The 7,500-nt window shown below is 38.2% G+C and overlaps 1 protein-coding gene across 1 annotated transcript in view; it reads right to left on the bottom strand.

The window, feature by feature from the left end:
• Nucleotides 1-7,500, bottom strand: part of plekho1b (pleckstrin homology domain containing, family O member 1b) — a 20,760-nt gene that overhangs the window by 10,012 nt on the left and 3,248 nt on the right. The window lies entirely within an intron of this gene.

The following is a 7,500-nucleotide window of genomic DNA, read 5'->3' as shown; positions in this document are numbered from 1 at the left end:
CAGGACTTCCCTGTACAACACTTAAAAAGGTCTGATAACATGACAACCATCCATTGTCACCATGACAACCAGAACTTCAAACATCAATATGGTTGTCATAAAAGACAGAGGAGATAGATTCCTGTTTGAAGTTGTAGACACTTTTTATTCCTTGTTTATAATTTTCAAACAGACAAACTCTTGCACACTCTTGACATTTCACAAACACACTGGCTGTGTGTGTGTGTGTGTGTGTGTGTGTGTGTGTGTGTAGTGTGCAGGAGTCTGCAGTGTCCTTTTCAACACTCCGGTCTGATCATTCAGACGTTTCAGTGCTTTTTAATACTGTTATCAAACATGTGCTATTAAAAAGATTCAACAGCTCACAACCTTAGTCAGGAACCAATCAGCAACCAGATGGTGAATTTCACCAACTGTGTGGCAACCATTGAGTGAAGTCAGAGCAACAACCTGGTTAGCTACTTTGAACCATGTGCAGAAGCCACAGCGTTAAAGTCTAGAAACCTCGAAGCAACTCACAGCGACGCAGCACCCAGCAAAGTCTAAACCACCAGTTAGCTGGTTACCTGGGTACCTGGTTGCACTGTAAGCACGCCTTGATGAACTATTAGCAACATTTGAGCTAACGACCCGCTAACGACCAAGCAACGTTTTGCCCCATGTCTCTCGAGAGGCTGATGGATTGTGGGAGTTGTCGTGTCACAGTCTTAAGGTGTGTCTGTGTAGTCCAGGTAAGATCTGTTCCATGTTGGACCTGAATAGTGACACATAGTGACCTCAACTACAACTCCCATCATGCCTCAGCTCTGATTCCTTGATTTCTGTGGATGCCTTTGAAGGCTTCTGTTACCATGGAAGCACCCCACCCCCCAAACCCCCCCTGTCAATGGTCTCATTTAGAGAGGACGGACACACACACACACACACACACACACACACACACACTGCTCATTGAAAAACAGATTAAAAAGCATGACGGTTTGTAAGCAGGTTTAAGACATGAGCCGGATGAAGATTAACACAGTGACCCTATAAAGAACCTATCACACGGACTAATAGTAACAATGCTTCTAATGTGATGTTCTGTAGAGGTTAAAGGTTCTAACATGATGTTCTGTAGAAGTTAAAGGTTCTAACATGATGTTCTGTAGAAGTTACATGTTCTAACATGATGTTCTGTTGGGGTTAAAGGTTCTAACATGATGTTCTGTAGAGGTTAAAGGTTCTAACATGATGTTCTGTAGAAGTTAAAGGTTCTAACAGGATGTTCTGTAGAAGTTAAAGGTTCTAACATGATGTTCTGTAGAAGTTAAATGTTCTAACATGATGTTCTGTAGAAGTTACATGTTCTAACATGATGTTCTGTTGGGGTTAAAGGTTCTAACATGATGTTCTGTTGGGGTTAAAGGTTCAAACATGATGTTCTGTAGAAGTTAAAGGTTTTAATGTGATGATCTGTAGAAGTTAAATGTTCTAACATGATGTTCTGTAGAAGTTAAAGGTTCTAACATGATGTTCTGTAGAAGTTAAATGTTCTAACATGATGTTCTGTAGAAGTTAAAGGTTCTAACATGATGTTCTGTAGAAGTTAAAGGTTCTAACATGATGTTCTGTAGAAGTTAAATGTTCTAACATGATGTTCTGTAGAAGTTAAATGTTCTAACATGATGTTCTGTAGAAGTTAAAGGTTCTAACATGATGTTCTGTAGAAGTTAAATGTTCTAACATGATGTTCTGTAGAAGTTACATGTTCTAACATGATGTTCTGTTGGGGTTAAAGGTTCTAACATGATGTTCTGTAGAGGTTAAAGGTTCTAACATGATGTTCTGTAGAAGTTAAAGGTTTTAATGTGATGATCTGTAGAAGTTAAATGTTCTAACATGATGTTCTGTAGAAGTTAAAGGTTCTAACAGGATGTTCTGTAGAAGTTAAAGGTTCTAATGTGATGTTCTGTAGAGGTTAAAGGTTCTAACATGATGTTCTGTAGAGGTTAAAGGTTCTAACATGATGTTCTGTAGAAGTTAAAGGTTCTAACATGATGTTCTGTAGAAGTTACATGTTCTAACATGATGTTCTGTTGGGGTTAAAGGTTCTAACATGATGTTCTGTAGAGGTTAAAGGTTCTAACATGATGTTCTGTAGAAGTTAAAGGTTCTAACAGGATGTTCTGTAGAAGTTAAAGGTTCTAACATGATGTTCTGTAGAAGTTAAATGTTCTAACATGATGTTCTGTAGAAGTTACATGTTCTAACATGATGTTCTGTTGGGGTTAAAGGTTCTAACATGATGTTCTGTTGGGGTTAAAGGTTCAAACATGATGTTCTGTAGAAGTTAAAGGTTTTAATGTGATGATCTGTAGAAGTTAAATGTTCTAACATGATGTTCTGTAGAAGTTAAAGGTTCTAACATGATGTTCTGTAGAAGTTAAATGTTCTAACATGATGTTCTGTAGAAGTTACATGTTCTAACATGATGTTCTGTTGGGGTTAAAGGTTCTAACATGATGTTCTGTAGAGGTTAAAGGTTCTAACATGATGTTCTGTAGAAGTTAAAGGTTTTAATGTGATGATCTGTAGAAGTTAAATGTTCTAACATGATGTTCTGTAGAAGTTAAAGGTTCTAACAGGATGTTCTGTAGAAGTTAAAGGTTCTAATGTGATGTTCTGTAGAGGTTAAAGGTTCTAACATGATGTTCTGTTGGGGTTAAAGGTTCAAACATGATGTTCTGTAGAAGTTAAAGCTCATAACATGATGTTCTGTAGAGGTTAAAGGTTCTAACATGATGTTCTGTAGAGGTTAAAGGTTCTAACATGATGTTCTGTAGAAGTTAAAGGTTCTAACATGATGTTCTGTAGAAGTTAAAGGTTCTAACAGGATGTTCTGTAGAAGTTAAAGGTTCTAATGTGATGTTCTGTAGAGGTTAAAGGTTCTAACATGATGTTCTGTAGAAGTTACATGTTCTAACATGATGTTCTGTTGGGGTTAAAGGTTCTAACATGATGTTCTGTAGAGGTTAAAGGTTCTAACATGATGTTCTGTAGAAGTTAAAGGTTTTAATGTGATGATCTGTAGAAGTTAAATGTTCTAACATGATGTTCTGTAGAAGTTAAAGGTTCTAACAGGATGTTCTGTAGAAGTTAAAGGTTCTAATGTGATGTTCTGTAGAGGTTAAAGGTTCTAACATGATGTTCTGTAGAGGTTAAACCTTCTAACATGATGTTCTGTAGAAGTTAAAGGTTCTAACATGATGTTCTGTAGAGGTTAAAGGTTCTAACATGATGTTCTGTAGAGGTTAAAGGTTCTAACATGATGTTCTGTAGAGGTTAAAGGTTCTAACATGATGTTCTGTAGAGGTTAAACCTTCTAACATGATGTTCTGTAGAGGTTAAAGGTTCTAACATGATGTTCTATAGAGGTTAAACCTTCTAACATTATGTTCTGTAGATATTTTTATCCCTGATGAAACAGGAAGTAGAACTGAAGTGTCACATGAGCAAAACTGTGACCACAGAAGAAGAACATGGTCTTTCTGTCAGACACACGCACACAGAGAGATTTCCTAATTTGGTGTTGAGACAGTTCCCTCAAAGCGTTGTGTTTCATGTGACAGCTGATGTCAGAGAGGAACAGAGAACTTGTGATCAGACTATGAGTGGAGTCTGTAACTTCTTCTTCTACACTTCTATAACATGTAGGAAGTCATTAAAATAACCGTCAGGTCACATTTAGAAACGGCATCATCACGTGTTATTTCTGCAGAGTTTTGAAAAGATTTCATCTCTGTAACGATGATGACAGTTAAAGGAACTTTGATGTGACTTCCTTAAAATCTGACATTACAGAGAAGTGTCCGTTTAGTGTTTGCTGAGAAACAAGAACTTCACAATTCAGCACCAAGTTTACACAGTTGTTTAGAGCACTGGGAACAAAAAGGAACAGCTTACTAAAAGATGTTAGTACACACAGTGTGATTTAGCAGGTAAAGACTGCTGTGTCTTTAAAGAACTAATCCAGGAGCCCCAGTGAGACACACTGCAGGCTGCAGGTAGGAGGAGACATAATAAAAGACCTGTTCACAGGTTTCAATGACAGAAACATAAACGCCATGATGAAACTGATGAAACTGATGAAACTGATGAAACTGATGAAACTGATGAAACTGTGAACATTCACAGCGTCTACATTGACATGATGTCGTCCTGTTTCCCTCTTCTCACCAACATCACATTTTAAACTGGACATTTTGTCATGATCCCATCATGGCAGGTCCCTCCTCCCCCGTTGTGTGTTGTTTGTATTCCCTGTCTGTGATCCTCATGTTTCTTTCCCCTGTTAGTCTCTGTGTGTGGCTGTAGGCGTGGCTACCTGGGTGCTGGCTGCACCAGGTGTACCTAATCTCCTCATCAACCCTGGCTGTACTTAAACCTGGATTTCCTCTGCCTTGGCACCAGATCGTTGCGTCTTACCAGTGTGGTAGGAGTGGTTTGTGGATCACAGCCTTTGTTTGTGTTTTTATCGAGCTTGGTTGAGCTGGGTCACTAACTCCTCTGTGCTTCTCCACCAGTGTGATCGTTGTTGTCCTTGGATTCGTGTGTGTTCCTTCACTACCTGCTCACTACCTGCTGATACTTCTCAGGAGGAAGTTCACCACGGGATTGGAAACTCACGCCACACTCGGACCTAGTGTTCACCTCACTGTTAGGATCCCTGGATGCATCACCCCCTCCCCCTCACTGTCACTGTTACTTGTTCATTCAATTTGACACTTGTTTGAACCTGGCCAGCGAGTTGCGCTTTTGGGTCCGATCCAGTACGAGATCGTAACACATTTCATTTTCTCTGGTTACGCGTCTCTGGTGCGCTCCGGAGCGTCTCTTCACTGTACAGATCTTAGTAAATCAGACCCTGTGTGCTTTCTAATTCTGTCTGTTGGAGAACATTCTCTAGTTAAAAAGGTTCCAACAGAAAAAGCTCTTGTGGGACATTCTGATCTGACTGAAGATAAATCTGTAGTAAAATACGGTGCTAACCATATTATCTGTATTAAAGGTTCTATCAGACTGTTCTGTAGAGGAAAAGGTTCTGACCCAACTATGTAGTAATCAAAGGACCACATTTGGTTCTATAAAAAGGTTCTAACATGATGTTCTGTTGTAGATAAAGGTTCTTTCAGTCTGTTCTTTGACGTATAAAGGTTCTAACATGACGTTCTGTTGTAGATAAAGGTTCTTTCAGTCTGTTTTTTGACGTATAAAGGTTCTAACATGACGTTCTGTTGTAGATAAAGGTTCTTTCAGTCTGTTCTTTGACGTATAAAGGTTCTAACAAGACGTTCTGTTGTAGATAAAGGTTCTTTCAGTCTGTTCTTTGATGTATAAAGGTTCTAACATGACGTTCTGTTGTAGATAAAGGTTCTTTCAGTCTGTTCTTTGACGTATAAAGGTTCTAACATGACATTCTGTTGTAGACAAAGGTTCTTTCAGTCTGTTCTTTGACGTATAAAGGTTCTAACATGACGTTCTGTCGTAGATAAAGGTTCTTTCAGTCTGTTCTTTGACGTATAAAGGTTCTAACATGACGTTCTGTTGTAGACAAAGGTTCTTTCAGTCTGTTCTTTGACGTATATAAAGGTTCTAACATGACGTTCTGTCGTAGATAAAGGTTCTTTCAGTCTGTTCTTTGACGTATAAAGGTTCTAACATGTTCTGTTGTAGACAAAGGTTCTTTCAGTCTGTTCTTTGACGTATAAAGGTTCTAACATGACGTTCTGTCATAGATAAAGGTTCTTTTAGTCTGTCCTTTGACGTATAAAGGTTCTAACATGATGTTCTGTTGTAGACAAAGGTTCTTTCAGTCTGTCCTTTGACGTATAAAGGTTCTAACATGATGTTCTGTTGTAGATAAAGGTTCTTTCAGTCTGTTCTTTGACGTATAAAGGTTCTAACATGACGTTCTGTCGTAGATAAAGGTTCTTTCAGTCTGTTCTTTGACGTATAAAGGTTCTAACATGACGTTCTGTTGTAGACAAAGGTTCTTTCAGTCTGTTCTTTGACGTATAAAGGTTCTAACATGACGTTCTGTCGTAGATAAAGGTTCTTTCAGTCTGTTCTTTGACGTATAAAGGTTCTAACATGATGTTCTGTTGTAGACAAAGGTTCTTTCAGTCTGTTCTTTGACGTATAAAGGTTCTAACATGACGTTCTGTTGTAGACAAAGGTTCTTTCAGTCTGTTCTTTGACGTATAAAGGTTCTAACATGACGTTCTGTCGTAGATAAAGGTTCTTTCAGTCTGTTCTTTGACGTATAAAGGTTCTAACATGATGTTCTGTTGTAGACAAAGGTTCTTTCAGTCTGTTCTTTGACGTATAAAGGTTCTAACATGACGTTCTGTCATAGATAAAGGTTCTTTTAGTCTGTCCTTTGACGTATAAAGGTTCTAACATGATGTTCTGTTGTAGACAAAGGTTCTTTCAGTCTGTCCTTTGACGTATAAAGGTTCTAACATGACGTTCTGTTGTAGACAAAGGTTCTTTCAGTCTGTTCTTTGACGTATAAAGGTTCTAACATGACGTTCTGTCGTAGATAAAGGTTCTTTCAGTCTGTTCTTTGACGTATAAAGGTTCTAACATGACGTTCTGTTGTAGACAAAGGTTCTTTCAGTCTGTTCTTTGACGTATAAAGGTTCTAACATGACGTTCTGTCGTAGATAAAGGTTCTTTCAGTCTGTTCTTTGACGTATAAAGGTTCTAACATGATGTTCTGTTGTAGACAAAGGTTCTTTCAGTCTGTTCTTTGACGTATAAAGGTTCTAACATGACGTTCTGTCATAGATAAAGGTTCTTTTAGTCTGTCCTTTGACGTATAAAGGTTCTAACATGACGTTCTGTTGTAGACAAAGGTTCTTTCAGTCTGTCCTTTGACGTATAAAGGTTCTAACATGATGTTCTGTTGTAGATAAAGGTTCTTTCAGTCTGTTCTTTGACGTATAAAGGTTCTAACATGACGTTCTGTTGTAGATAAAGGTTCTTTCAGTCTGTTCTTTGACGTATAAAGGTTCTAACAAGACGTTCTGTTGTAGATAAAGGTTCTTTCAGTCTGTCCTTTGACGTATAAAGGTTCTAACATGACGTTCTGTTGTAGATAAAGGTTCTCTGAGGACATGCTCTCCTGTGTTTGTAGCAGAAGTGAAACTGGAGCTTTCTGTGTGCATCTCAACTCGCTCTGAAACTTGACTCCTGCAGAACGACGCTGCAGACAGTCAAGGAGAAACGTTCTGTTTACAGTTAAGTAAAAAAAGTCAACAGAACCATGAAGAACGTGATAAATACTGCACAGAGTAGTCATGGGTTCTCTGATGTTTTTCTATAAAAATACAAAAATCTTTTCGATTGTATTATTATAAAATGACATAGTTTATTTCTTGTCTCGTGGTTCTCCGCAGATCTCTGTTACACTCATTGATGTTCTGTACACGTTTATGTTCCTTTACGGGGTCAAGA

The sequence above is a fragment of the Symphodus melops genome, assembly GCF_947650265.1.
Source record: "Symphodus melops genome assembly, chromosome: 5".
NCBI lineage: Eukaryota > Metazoa > Chordata > Actinopteri > Labriformes > Labridae > Symphodus > Symphodus melops.
The sequence above is the reverse complement of the archived record's forward strand: the minus strand, read 5'-3'. Positions and strand labels throughout refer to the sequence as shown.